Below are 14,895 nucleotides of genomic sequence, written 5' to 3' on the forward strand. Positions count from 1 at the left end.
CAGTAACCACTGACACTTAGAATTTTTTCGACTTGGTATAAATCAGTAACCACTGACACTTAGAATTTTTTCGGGTTGGTATAAATCAGTAACCACTGACACTTAGAATATTTTCGGGTCGGTACAAATCAGTAACCACTGACACTTAGAATATTTTCGGGTTGGTATAAATCAGTAACCACTGACACTTAGAATTTTTTCGAGTTGGTATAAATCAGTAACCACTGACACTTAGAATTTTTTCGGGTTGGTATAAATCAGTAACCACCGACACTTAGAATATTTTCGGGTTGGTATAAATCAGTAACCACCGACACTTAGAATTTTTTCGGCTCAGTAGAAATCAGTAACCAAGCGCATTTTTGAATTGGTTACTGATTTCTCCGTTCGAGTTGCGGCTGCGGTTGGCTTCAAATAGTGGTGGGGGCTTAATTATCGCCGAGGGGAGCATGTCCCGGTGGTGTGGCCGAGGATGGAGTGCCTTTTGAAGGGGGTGTTTCTGAATTTGGACCCTTTTTGAGTTGCATGGCCGGATGGGTGTGGTTTTGAAGGGTGTGTCTGTCTGGAGTGGCACCGGCGTTGGTGTGAGGCTGAGGGTGGGCGTTCGGTTCCTGGTTAGGGATAGGGAAAGGGTGAGACTTAGCTTTAGTGCTCGTGCCCCCGATTTTGGTAATGTTTGACGTCAATTTTCCAAGGAGGCGAATGCAAGGCTTCAGAGGGACTTTGAGTGTTCGGGGGCGGGGTAGCTCAGCCGGATTTGCCCCGGCGGTTCTGCGGACGGTGTTGACTTCGAGGGCGGACCGGCCCCCGTGTTCAGTCCGAATATCGTGCATTGTTAACGGCGGGAAGTGTTCCAAAAGGGAATGGGATTGAATGTGACTGCTGAAGCCGACTTTGAGACCTGTAACGCGGGTAGCTCAGCCGGATTTGACCCGGCGGTTCTGGCGACGGTCTCGCCTTCGAGGGGGGAGCGCCCCGCGTGTTCAGGCCGAATTTTGTGCATTTCCATCGGCGGGAAGAGGTCCAAACGGGAATGGGATTGAATGTGACTGCTGAAGCCGACATTGAGACCTCTAACGCGGGTAGCTCGGCAGGATTTGACCCGGCGGTTCTGCCGAAGGTCTCACCTTCGAGGGGGGAGCGTCCCGCGTGTTCAGGCCGAATATCGTGCATTGTTAACGGCGGGAAGTGTTCCAAAAGGGAATGGGATTGAATGTGACTGCTGAAGCCGACATTGAGACCTCTAACGCGGGTAGCTCGGCCGGATTTGACCCGGCGGTTCTGGCGACGGTCTCGCCTTCGAGGGGGGAGCGTCCCGCGTGTTCAGAGCCGAATTTTGTGCATTTCCATCGGCGGGAAGAGGTCCAAACGGGAATGGGATTGAATGTGACTGCTGAAGCCGACATTGAGACCTCTAACGCGGGTAGCTCGGCCGGATTTGACCCGGCGGTTCTGCCGAAGGTCTCACCTTCGAGGGGGGAGCCTCCCGCGTGTTCAGGCCGAATTTTGTGCATTTCCATCGGCGGGAAGAGGTCCAAACGGGAATGGGATTGAATGTGACTGCTGAAGCCGACATTGAGACCTCTAACGCGGGTAGCTCGGCCGGATTTGACCCGGCGGTTCTGCCGAAGGTCTCACCTTCGAGGGGGGAGCGCCCACCGTGTACAGGCCGATTTTCATGCATTTCCAACCGTGGGAAGGGGTCCGAAAGGGGATGGGGGTGAACGTGACTGCTCAACCCGACTTTGAGACCTGTAACGCGGGTAGCTCAGCCGGATTTGACCCGGCGGTTCTGGCGACGGTCTCGCCTTCGAGGGGGGAGCGTCCCGCGTGTTCAGGCCGAATTTTGTGCATTTCCATCGGCGGGAAGAGGTCCAAACGGGAATGGGATTGAATGTGACTGCTGAAGCCGACATTGAGACCTCTAACGCGGGTAGCTCGGCAGGATTTGACCCGGCGGTTCTGCCGAAGGTCTCACCTTCGAGGGGGGAGCGCCCACCGTGTACAGGCCGATTTTCATGCATTTCCAACCGTGGGAAGGGGGCCGAAAGGGGATGGGGGTGAATGTGACTGCTCAACCCGACTTTGAGGCATCTAACCCGGGTAGCTCAGCCGGGTTTGACCCGGCGGTTCTGCCGACGGCCTCGCCTTCGAGGGGGGAGCGTCCCCCGTGTACAGGCCGATTTTCATGCATTTCGAACCGTGGGAAGTGGCCCAAAAGGGGATGGGAGTGAATGTGACTGCTCAACCCGACTTTGGCGCTTCCGAGCCGGGTAGCTCAGCCGGGTTTGACCCGGCGGTTCTGCCGACGGTCTCGTCTTCGAGGCGGGTGCCTCCCCCGTGTACAGGCCGATTTTCATGCATTTCGTACCGTGGGAAGTGGTCCAAAAGGGAATGGGGGTGGACGTGACTGCTCATACCGACATCGAGACTTGTAAGCCGTGTAGCTCGGCCGGGTTTGATCCGGCGGGTCTGCCGACGGTCTCGTCTTCGAGAGGGGGGCCTCCCCCGTGTACAGGCCGATTTTCGTGCATTTCCAACGGTGGGAAGAGGTTCAAAAGGGGATGGGGGTGAATGTGACTGCTCAACCCGACTCTGAGGCTTCTAACCCGGGTAGCCCGGCCGGGTTTGACCCGGCGGTTCTGCCGTCGGTCTCGCCTTCGAGGGCGGAGCCTCCCCCGTGTACAGGCCGATTTTCGTGCATTTCAAACCGTGGGAAGCGGTCCAAAAGGGGATGGGAGTGAATGTGACTGCTCATACCGACCTTGGCGCTTCCGACCCGGGTAGCTCAGCCGGGTTTGACCCGGCGGTTCTGCCGACGGTCTCGTCTTCGAGGCGGGTGCCTCCCCCGTGTACAGGCCGATTTTCATGCATTTCGTACCGTGGGAAGTGGTCCAAAAGGGAATGGGGGTGAATGTGACTGCTCAACCCGACTCTGAGGCTTCTAACCCGGGTAGCTCGGCCGGGTTTGACCCGGCGGTTCTGCCGTCGGTCTCGCCTTCGAGAGGGGCGCCTCCCCCGTGTACAGGCCGATTTTCGTGCATTTCCAACGGTGGGAAGAGGTTCAAAAGGGGATGGGGGTGAATGTGACTGCTCAACCCGACTCTGAGGCTTCTAACCCGGGTAGCCCGGCCGGGTTTGACCCGGCGGTTCTGCCGTCGGTCTCGCCTTCGAGGGCGGAGCCTCCCCCGTGTACAGGCCGATTTTCGTGCATTTCAAACCGTGGGAAGCGGTCCAAAAGGGGATGGGAGTGAATGTGACTGCTCATACCGACCTTGGCGCTTCCGACCCGGGTAGCTCAGCCGGGTTTGACCCGGCGGTTCTGCCGACGGTCTCGCCTTCGAGGGGGGAGCGTCCCCCGTGTTCAGGCCGAATTTTGTGCATTTCGAACCGTGGGAAGTTGCCCAAAAGTCGATGGGAGTGAATGTGACTGCTCAACCCGACTTTGGCGCTTCCGAGCCGGGTAGCTCAGCCGGGTTTGACCCGGCGGTTCTGCCGACGGTCTCGTCTTCGAGGCGGGTGCCTCCCCCGTGTACAGGCCGATTTTCATGCATTTCGTACCGTGGGAAGTGGTCCAAAAGGGAATAGGGGTGGACGTGACTGCTCATACCGACATTGAGACTTGTAAGCCGTGTAGCTCGGCCGGGTTTGATCCGGCGGGTCTGCCGACGGTCTCGTCTTCGAGGCGGGTGCCTCCCCCGTGTACAGGCCGATTTTCGTGCATTTCGAACCGTGGGAAGTGGTCCAAAAGGGGATGGGGGTGGACGTGACTGCTCAACCCGACTTTGAGGCTTCTAACCCGGGTAGCTCGGCCGGGTTTGACCCGTCGATTCTGCCGATGGTCTCGTTTTGGAGGGGGGAGCCTCCCCCGTGTTCAGTCCGATTTTCGTGCATTTCGAACCGTGGGAAGTGGCCCAAAAGGGGATGGGAGTGAATGTGACTGCTCATACCGACTTTGGCGCTTCCGAGCCTGGTAGCTCAGCCGGGTTTGATCCGGCGGTTCTGCCGACGGTCTCGTCTTCGAGGCGGCTCCCTCCCCCGTGTACAGGCCGATTTTCATGCATTTGCAACGGTGGGAAGTTGCCCAAAAGGGGATGGGAGTGAATGTGACTGCTCAACCCGACTTTGGCGCTTCCGAGCCTGGTAGCTCAGCCGGGTTTGAACCGGCGGTTCTGCCGACGGTCTCGTCTTCGAGGCGGCTCCCTCCCCCGTGTACAGGCCGATTTTCGTGCATTTCGAACCGTGGGAAGTGGTCCAAAAGGGAATGGGGGTGGACGTGACTGCTCAACCCGACTCTGAGGCTTCTAACCCGGGTAGCTCGGCCGGGTTTGATCCGGCGGTTCTGCCGACGGTCTCGTCTTCGAGGCCGGTGCCTCCCCCGTGTACAGGCCGATTTTCGTGCATTTCCAACGGTGGGAAGTGGTCCAAAAGGGAATGGGGGTGGACGTGTCTGCTCATACCGACTTTGAGACTTGTAAGCCGGGTAGCTCAGCCGGGTTTGTTCCGGCGGTTCTGCCGACGGTCTCGTCATCGAGGGGGGAGCCTCCCCCGTGTCCAGGCCGATTTTCATGCATTTCCAACCGTGGGAAGTGGTCCAAAAGGGAATGGGGGTGAATGTGACTGCTCATACCGACTTTGAGACTTTTAAGCCGGGTAGCTCAGCCGGGTTTGACCCGGCGGTTCTGCCGACGGTCTCGCCTTCGAGGGGGGAGCGTCCCCCGTGTTCAGGCCGAATTTTGTGCATTTCGAACCGTGGGAAGTTGCCCAAAAGTCGATGGGAGTGAATGTGACTGCTCAACCCGACTTTGAGACTTGTAAGCCGGGTAGCTCAGCCGGGTTTGACCCGGCGGTTCTGCCGACGGTCTCGTCTTCGAGGCGGGTGCCTCCCCCGTGTACAGGCCGATTTTCATGCATTTCGTACCGTGGGAAGCGGTCCAAAAGGGGATGGGAGTGAACGTGACTGCTCATACCGACTTTGGCGCTTCCGAGCCGGGTAGCTCAGCCGGGTTTGACCCGGCGGGTCTGCCGACGGTCTCGCCTTCGAGGGGGGAGCGTCCCCCGTGTTCAGGCCGAATCTTGTGCATTTCGAACCGTGGGAAGTTGCCCAAAAGTCGATGGGAGTGAATGTGACTGCTCAACCCGACTTTGAGACTTGTAAGCCGGGTAGCTCAGCCGGGTTTGACCCGGCGGTTCTGCCGACGGTCTCGTCTTCGAGGCCGGTGCCTCCCCCGTGTACAGGCCGATTTTCGTGCATTTCCAACGGTGGGAAGTGGTCCAAAAGGGAATGGGGGTGGACGTGTCTGCTCATACCGACTTTGAGACTTGTAAGCCGGGTAGCTCAGCCGGGTTTGTTCCGGCGGTTCTGCCGACGGTCTCGTCATCGAGGGGGGAGCCTCCCCCGTGTCCAGGCCGATTTTCATGCATTTCCAACCGTGGGAAGTGGTCCAAAAGGGAATGGGGGTGAATGTGACTGCTCATACCGACTTTGAGACTTTTAAGCCGGGTAGCTCGGCCGGGTTTGACCCGGCGGTTCTGCCGACGGTCTCGTCTTCGAGGCGGGTGCCTCCCCCGTGTACAGGCCGATTTTCGTGCATTTCGAACCGTGGGAAGTGGTCTAAAAGTCGATGGGAGTGAACGTGACTGCTCAACCCGACTTTGAGACTTGTAAGCCGGGTAGCTCAGCCAGGTTTGACCCGGCGGTTCTGCCGACGGTCTCGCCTTCGAGGGCGGACCCTCCCCCGTGTACAGGCCGGTTTTCGTGCATTTCGAACCGTGGGAAGTGATCCAAAAGGGAATGGGGGTGAACGTGACTGCCCAACCCGGCTTTGAGACTTGTAAGCCGGGTAGCTCAGCCGGGTTGGACCCGGCGGTTCTGCCGACGGTCTCGACTTCGAGGCGGGTGCCTCCCCCGTGTACAGGCCGATTTTCATGCATTTGCAACGGTGGGAAGTTGCCCAAAAGTCGATGGGAGTGAATGTGACTGCTCAACCCGACTTCGAGACTTGTAAGCCGGGTAGCTCAGCCGGGTTTGACCCGGCGGTTCTGCCGACGGTCTCGCCTTCGAGGGGGGAGCCTCCCCCGTGTACAGGCCGATTTTCGTGCATTTCCAACGGTGGGAACAGGTTCAAAAGGGGATGGGAGTGATTGTGACTGCTCAACCCGACTCTAGGGCTTCTAACCCGGGTAGCCCGGCCGGGTTTGACCCGGCGGTTCTGCCGACGGTCTCGTCTTCGAGGCGGGTGCCTCCCCCGTATACAGGCCGATTTTCATGCATTTCGAACCGTGGGAAGTGGTCCAAAAGGGAATGGGGGTGGACGTGTCTGCTCATACCGACTTTGAGACTTGTAAGCCGGGTAGCTCAGCCGGGTTTGATCCGGCGGTTCTGCCGACGGTCTCGCCTTCGAGGGGGGAGCCTCCCCCGTGTTCAGTCCGATTTCCATGCATTTCCAACCGTGGGAAGTTGCCCAAAAGGGGATGGGAGTGAATGTGACTGCTCAACCCGACTTTGGCGCTTCCGAGCCGGGTAGCTCAGCCGGGTTTGACCCGGCGGTTCTGCCGACGGTCTCGTCTTCGAGGCGGGTGCCTCCCCCGTATACAGGCCGATTTTCATGCATTTCGAACCGTGGGAAGTGGTCCAAAAGGGAATGGGGGTGGACGTGTCTGCTCATACCGACTTTGAGACTTGTAAGCCGGGTAGCTCAGCCGGGTTTGATCCGGCGGTTCTGCCGACGGTCTCGCCTTCGAGGGGGGAGCCTCCCCCGTGTTCAGTCCGATTTCCATGCATTTCCAACCGTGGGAAGTTGCCCAAAAGGGGATGGGAGTGAATGTGACTGCTCAACCCGACTTTGGCGCTTCCGAGCCGGGTAGCTCAGCCGGGTTTGACCCGGCGGTTCTGCCGACGGTCTCGTCTTCGAGGCGGGTGCCTCCCCCGTGTACAGGCCGATTTTCATGCATTTGGAACCGTGGGAAGTGGTCCAAAAGGGAATGGGGGTGGACGTGACTGCTCATACCGACTTTGAGACTTGTAAGCCGGGTAGCTCAGCCGGGTTTGACCCGGCGGTTCTGCCGACGGTCTCGCCTTCGAGGGGGGAGCCTCCCCCGTGTTCAGTCCGATTTTCGTGCATTTCCCACGGTGGGAAATGGTATCTTTCATTACGGGGACAAGGGTCTGAAGCGGTGAAGTCAGTAACCGGCATAGTTAAGGAAAGGGTTCGAATTTTCTCAACAGTACGAAAAAAGTGAGCAGGGAAGCTAGAGAAGGTGTCAGTGAGTCCCAAACGAGTGAACCGCAAAACTTAGGGAAATGCCCGAAAGCGTTTTAAAGGGTGAAATCGGGAACGAGGAAATGATCGGAAAGTGCCTGAAAGTGCTAAATGAGTAAACAGAAAAACGAAGAAAAATGTTTGAAAAGAAGAAGTGAGTAACCAGGAAAACTTAGAAAAATGTTCAAAACGAAGAAATCAGTAACCAGGAAAACTTAGAAAAATGATCAAAAAGAAGAAATGAGTAACCAGGAAAACTTAGAAAAATGTTTAAAAAGAAGAAATCAGTAACCAGGAAAACTTAGGAAAATGTTTAAAAAGAAGAAATCAGTAACCAGAAAAACTGCGAAAAATGTTTAAAAAGAAGAAATGAGTAACCAGAAAAACTTAGAAAAATGTTTAAAAAGAAGAAATCAGTAACCAGGAAAACTTAGAAAAATGTTTAAAAAGAAGAAATCAGTAACCAGGAAAACTTAGAAAAATGTTATAAAAGAAGAAGTGAGTAACCAGAAAAACTTAGAAAAATGTTTAAAAAGAAGAAATCAGTAACCAGAAAAACTGCGAAAAATGTTTAAAAAGAAGAAATCAGTAACCAGACAAACTGCGAAAAATGTTTAAAAAGAAGAAATCAGTAACCAGGAAAACTTAGAAAAATGTTTAAAAAGAAGAAGTGAGTAACCAGAAAAACTTAGAAAAATGTTTAAAAAGAAGAAATCAGTAACCAGAAAAACTTAGAAAAATGTTTAAAAAGAAGAAATCAGTAACCAGAAAAACTGCGAAAAATGTTTAAAAAGAAGAAATCAGTAACCAGAAAAACTTAGAAAAATGTTTAAAAAGAAGAAGTGAGTAACCAGAAAAACTTAGAAAAATGTTTAAAAAGAAGAAATCAGTAACCAGAAAAACGGCGAAAAATGTTTAAAAAGAAGAAATCAGTAACCAGACAAACTGCGAAAAATGTTTAAAAAGAAGAAATCAGTAACCAGAAAAACTTAGAAAAATGTTTAAAAAGAAGAAATCAGTAACCAGAAAAACTTAGAAAAATGTTTCAAAAGAAGAAGTGAGTAACCAGAAAAACTTAGAAAAATGTTTAAAAAGAAGAAGTGAGTAACCAGAAAAACTTAGAAAAATGTTTAAAAAGAAGAAATCAGTAACCAGAAAAACTTAGAAAAATGTTTAAAAAGAAGAAATCAGTAACCAGAAAAACTGCGAAAAATGTTTAAAAAGAAGAAATCAGTAACCAGACAAACTGCGAAAAATGTTTAAAAAGAAGAAATCAGTAACCAGGAAAACTTAGAAAAATGTTTAAAAAGAAGAAGTCAGTAACCAGAAAAACTTAGAAAAATGTTTAAAAAGAAGAAATCAGTAACCAGAAAAACTTAGAAAAATGTTTAAAAAGAAGAAATCAGTAACCAGAAAAACTGCGAAAAATGTTTAAAAAGAAGAAATCAGTAACCAGAAAAACTTAGAAAAATGTTTAAAAAGAAGAAGTGAGTAACCAGAAAAACTTAGAAAAATGTTTAAAAAGAAGAAATCAGTAACCAGAAAAACGGCGAAAAATGTTTAAAAAGAAGAAATCAGTAACCAGACAAACTGCGAAAAATGTTTAAAAAGAAGAAATCAGTAACCAGAAAAACTTAGAAAAATGTTTCAAAAGAAGAAGTGAGTAACCAGAAAAACTTAGAAAAATGTTTAAAAAGAAGAAGTGAGTAACCAGAAAAACTTAGAAAAATGTTTAAAAAGAAGAAATCAGTAACCAGAAAAACTTAGAAAAATGTTTAAAAAGAAGAAATCAGTAACCAGAAAAACTGCGAAAAATGTTTAAAAAGAAGAAATCAGTAACCAGACAAACTGCGAAAAATGTTTAAAAAGAAGAAATCAGTAACCAGGAAAACTTAGAAAAATGTTTAAAAAGAAGAAGTGAGTAACCAGAAAAACTTAGAAAAATGTTTAAAAAGAAGAAATCAGTAACCAGAAAAACTTAGAAAAATGTTTAAAAAGAAGAAATCAGTAACCAGAAAAACTGCGAAAAATGTTTAAAAAGAAGAAATCAGTAACCAGAAAAACTTAGAAAAATGTTTAAAAAGAAGAAGTGAGTAACCAGAAAAACTTAGAAAAATGTTTAAAAAGAAGAAATCAGTAACCAGAAAAACGGCGAAAAATGTTTAAAAAGAAGAAATCAGTAACCAGACAAACTGCGAAAAATGTTTAAAAAGAAGAAATCAGTAACCAGAAAAACTTAGAAAAATGTTTCAAAAGAAGAAGTGAGTAACCAGAAAAACTTAGAAAAATGTTTAAAAAGAAGAAGTGAGTAACCAGAAAAACTTAGAAAAATGTTTAAAAAGAAGAAATCAGTAACCAGAAAAACTTAGAAAAATGTTTAAAAAGAAGAAATCAGTAACCAGAAAAACTTAGAAAAATGTTTAAAAAGAAGAAATCAGTAACCAGAAAAACTGCGAAAAATGTTTAAAAAGAAGAAATCAGTAACCAGACAAACTGCGAAAAATGTTTAAAAAGAAGAAATCAGTAACCAGGAAAACTTAGAAAAATGTTTAAAAAGAAGAAGTGAGTAACCAGAAAAACTTAGAAAAATGTTTAAAAAGAAGAAATCAGTAACCAGAAAAACTTAGAAAAATGTTTAAAAAGAAGAAATCAGTAACCAGAAAAACTGCGAAAAATGTTTAAAAAGAAGAAATCAGTAACCAGAAAAACTTAGAAAAATGTTTAAAAAGAAGAAGTGAGTAACCAGAAAAACTTAGAAAAATGTTTAAAAAGAAGAAATCAGTAACCAGAAAAACGGCGAAAAATGTTTAAAAAGAAGAAATCAGTAACCAGACAAACTGCGAAAAATGTTTAAAAAGAAGAAATCAGTAACCAGAAAAACTTAGAAAAATGTTTAAAAAGAAGAAATCAGTAACCAGAAAAACTTAGAAAAATGTTTCAAAAGAAGAAGTGAGTAACCAGAAAAACTTAGAAAAATGTTTAAAAAGAAGAAGTGAGTAACCAGAAAAACTTAGAAAAATGTTTAAAAAGAAGAAATCAGTAACCAGAAAAACTTAGAAAAATGTTTAAAAAGAAGAAATCAGTAACCAGAAAAACTTAGAAAAATGTTTAAAAAGAAGAAATCAGTAACCAGGAAAACTTAGAAAAATGTTTAAAAAGAAGAAATCAGTAACCAGAAAAACTGCGAAAAATGTTTAAAAAGAAGAAATGAGTAACCAGGAAAACTTAGAAAAATGTTTAAAAAGAAGAAGTGAGTAACCAGAAAAACTTAGAAAAATGTTTAAAAAGAAGAAATCAGTAACCAGACAAACTTAGAAAAATGTTTAAAAAGAAGAAATCATTAACCAGACAAACTGCGAAAAATGTTTAAAAAGAAGAAATCAGTAACCAGAAAAACTTAGAAAAATGTTTAAAAAGAAGAAATCAGTAACCAGAAAAACTTAGAAAAATGTTTAAAAAGAAGAAATCAGTAACCAGGAAAACTTAGAAAAATGTTTAAAAAGAAGAAGTGAGTAACCAGAAAAACTTAGAAAAATGTTTAAAAAGAAGAAATCAGTAACCAGAAAAACGGCGAAAAATGTTTAAAAAGAAGAAATCAGTAACCAGACAAACTGCGAAAAATGTTTAAAAAGAAGAAGTCAGTAACCAGAAAAACTTAGAAAAATGTTTAAAAAGAAGAAATGAGTAACCAGAAAAACTTAGAAAAATGTTTAAAAAGAAGAAATCAGTAACCAGAAAAACTTAGAAAAATGTTTAAAAAGAAGAAGTGAGTAACCAGGAAAACTTAGAAAAATGTTTAAAAAGAAGAAATGAGTAACCAGAAAAACTTAGAAAAATGTTTAAAAAGAAGAAATCAGTAACCAGAAAAACTTAGAAAAATGTTTAAAAAGAAGAAATGAGTAACCAGAAAAACTTAGAAAAATGTTTAAAAAGAAGAAATCAGTAACCAGAAAAACGGCGAAAAATGTTTAAAAAGAAGAAATCAGTAACCAGAAAAACGGCGAAAAATGTTTAAAAAGAAGAAATCAGTAACCAGAAAAACTTAGAAAAATGTTTAAAAAGAAGAAGTGAGTAACCAGAAAAACTTAGAAAAATGTTTAAAAAGAAGAAATGAGTAACCAGAAAAACTTAGAAAAATGTTTAAAAAGAAGAAATCAGTAACCAGAAAAACTTAGAAAAATGTTTAAAAAGAAGAAATGAGTAACCAGAAAAACGGCGAAAAATGTTTAAAAAGAAGAAATCAGTAACCAGAAAAACGGCGAAAAATGTTTAAAAAGAAGAAATCAGTAACCAGACAAACTGCGAAAAATGTTTAAAAAGAAGAAATCAGTAACCAGAAAAACTTAGAAAAATGTTTAAAAAGAAGAAATCAGTAACCAGGAAAACTTGGAAAAAAACACTTAGAAAAATTTTCAGCAAAGTGTGAAAAATATTCTAAGTGTCAGCGGAGGAAAATGCTGCAGCATCGGGAAAGATTCGCAAACTTACACCGAACATGTGCTCCGAAGTGCCGGAGGAATTGGGTGAATTGAGCCCGGCAAATGGCCAGCTGTCGTTTTGTGCCTGCAGCCCGAAAACTTTAACTTTGTCTGTCGCGGAAGTCCGGACCGAGAAAAATCCAAACGGTTTTGACCGGACCGAGTTCCAGACCGATGCAGTCAAATTTGGAATTCAGACCCATTCAGTGCCACTTGTAGTTTTTCCGCAGTGAGGTTGGCGGGGTACCCGGAGATATATGGGAACACGATTTTTAGAACAAAATGGCGGCGCGGGACCGTTCTGAAAGGCATCCGAAAAACGGTTCCACGGGCATAGCACTTTAATGACAGGTATGAGTGCATGCCGGAGAGCTCTTGGAAGTCGAATTTTTGACACTTTGTCAATTTTTTGACAGATTTGACAAACTCTTTCTGTCTGTTCTAAGAGTCAGTCAGAGACTTGTGCGGCGGTCTTTTGACACTATTGGAGGGCGGGCAAACCCCACGTTGACTCCGGCCGTCCCTCCACAGGCGCTCGTGTCCAAAATGAAGGCGAGAGACGCGAGTGGCCTGGTTCCCTTGGGTGTTGCCAAGAAGGCTGCGGGCTGACCGTTGCCTGAGCACTCCCTAAAGCCTCTTGTGATGAGAGCAGACCTCGCCTGCCGCACGACCGGCTCTGGGAGTCGTTGGGCCGCTATTTGTGAATAGTCTGGTCCTCCTCTGCCACCCGGACAAGCGCGATGGCTCTGCCGCCCTGCGGTGCTCGTCACCCAGGTTTGGGGAACACGATACTCGTAACAAAAATAAAAGGCGGCTCGGGACCTGCAGGCGAAAGGGGTCCCGTGGTGCTAAGCACGTCGACTTCGGGTCTCGGTGCAAGCCGGAGAGCTCACGGAAGTCTAAAGTTTTCGGCACGTGGTCGAATCTTTTCAAAGGCTTACCCGGCTCTTTCCGTCCATTCTGAGAGTAAGTCAGAGGCCGGTGCGGAGGTCTCTTGACAATCGGAGGGGGTGGTGGCCCTCCGCAGGCGCTCGTGTCGAAAATGAAGGCGAGAGACGCGAGTGGCCTGGTTCCCCTGGGTGTTGCCAGGAAGGCTGCGGGCTGACCCTTGCCTGAGCACTCCCTAAAGCCTCTTGTGATGAGAGCAGACCTCGCGCGCCGCACGACCGGCTCTGGGAGTCGTTGGGCCGCTATCTGTGAATAGTCTGGTCCTCCTCTGCCACCCGGCCAAGTGCGATGGCTCTGCCGCCCTGCGGTGCTCGTCACGCAGGTATGGGGCACACGATGCTCGTAACAGCAAATAAAGGCGGCTCGGGACCTGCAGGCGAAAGGGGTCCCGTGGTGCTTAGCACGTCGACTTCGGGTCTCGGTGCAAGCCGGAGAGCTCACGGAAGTCTAAAGTTTTCGGCACGTGGTCGAATCTTTTGAAAGGCTTACCCGGCTCTTTCCGTCCATTCTGAGAGTCAGTCAGAGGCCGGTGCGGCGGTCTATTGACGACCGGAGGCTCCCATGGGTGTTGCGATGAGGGTGGAGGGCACAGAACCTTGCCTTAGCACTCCCTAATAAAGCCTCTTGTGAAGAGAGCAGACCTCGCGCGCCGCACGACCGGCTCTGGGAGTCGTTGGGCCGCTATCTGTGAATAGTCTGGTCCTCCTCTGCCACCCGGCCAAGTGCGATGGCTCTGCCGCCCTGCGGTGCTCGTCACGCAGGTATGGGGCACACGATGCTCGTAACAGCAAATAAAGGCGGCTCGGGACCTGCAGGCGAAAGGGGTCCCGTGGTGCTTAGCACGTCGACTTCGGGTCTCGGTGCAAGCCGGAGAGCTCACGGAAGTCTAAAGTTTTCGGCACGTGGTCGAATCTTTTGAAAGGCTTACCCGGCTCTTTCCGTCCATTCTGAGAGTCAGTCAGAGGCCGGTGCGGCGGTCTATTGACGACCGGAGGCTCCCATGGGTGTTGCGATGAGGGTGGAGGGCACAGAACCTTGCCTTAGCACTCCCTAATAAAGCCTCTTGTGAAGAGAGCAGACCTCGCGCGCCGCACGACCGGCTCTGGGAGTCGTTGGGCCGCTATCTGTGAATAGTCTGGTCCTCCTCTGCCACCCGGCCAAGTGCGATGGCTCTGCCGCCCTGCGGTGCTCGTCACGCAGGTATGGGGCACACGATGCTCGTAACAGCAAATAAAGGCGGCTCGGGACCTGCAGGCGAAAGGGGTCCCGTGGTGCTTCGCACGTCGACTTCGGGTCTCGGTGCAAGCCGGAGAGCTCACGGAAGTCTAAAGTTTTCGGCACGTGGTCGAATCTTTTGAAAGGCTTACCCGGCTCTTTCCGTCCATTCTGAGAGTCAGTCAGAGGCCGGTGCGGCGGTCTATTGACGACCGGAGGCTCCCATGGGTGTTGCGATGAGGGTGGAGGGCACAGAACCTTGCCTTAGCACTCCCTAATAAAGCCTCTTGTGAAGAGAGCAGACCTCGCGCACCGCACGACCGGCTCTGGGAGTCGTTGGGCCGCTATCTGTGAATAGTCGGGTCCTCCTCTGCCACCCGGCCAAGTGCGATGGCTCTGCCGCCCTGCGGTGCTTGTCACGCAGGTATGGGGCACACGATGCTCGTAACAGCAAATAAAGGCGGCTCGGGACCTGCAGGCGAAAGGGGTCCCGTGGTGCTTAGCACGTCGACTTCGGGTCTCGGTGCAAGCCGGAGAGCTCACGGAAGTCTAAAGTTTTCGGCACGTGGTCGAATCTTTTGAAAGGCTTACCCGGCTCTTTCCGTCCATTCTGAGAGTCAGTCAGAGGCCGGTGCGGCGGTCTATTGACGACCGGAGGCTCCCATGGGTGTTGCGATGAGGGTGGAGGGCACAGAACCTTGCCTTAGCACTCCCTAATAAAGCCTCTTGTGAAGAGAGCAGACCTCGCGCGCCGCACGACCGGCTCTGGGAGTCGTTGGGCCGCTATCTGTGAATAGTCTGGTCCTCCTCTGCCACCCGGCTAAGTGCGATGGCTCTGCCGCCCTGCGGTGCTTGTCACGCAGGTATGGGGCACACGATGCTCGTAACAGCAAATAAAGGCGGCTCGGGACCTGCAGGCGAAAGGGGTCCCGTGGTGCTTAGCACGTCGACTTCGGGTCTCGGTGCAAGCCGGAGAGCTCACGGAAGTCTAA

The sequence above is a fragment of the Chiloscyllium punctatum genome, unplaced genomic scaffold (assembly GCF_047496795.1).
Source record: "Chiloscyllium punctatum isolate Juve2018m unplaced genomic scaffold, sChiPun1.3 scaffold_742, whole genome shotgun sequence".
NCBI lineage: Eukaryota > Metazoa > Chordata > Chondrichthyes > Orectolobiformes > Hemiscylliidae > Chiloscyllium > Chiloscyllium punctatum.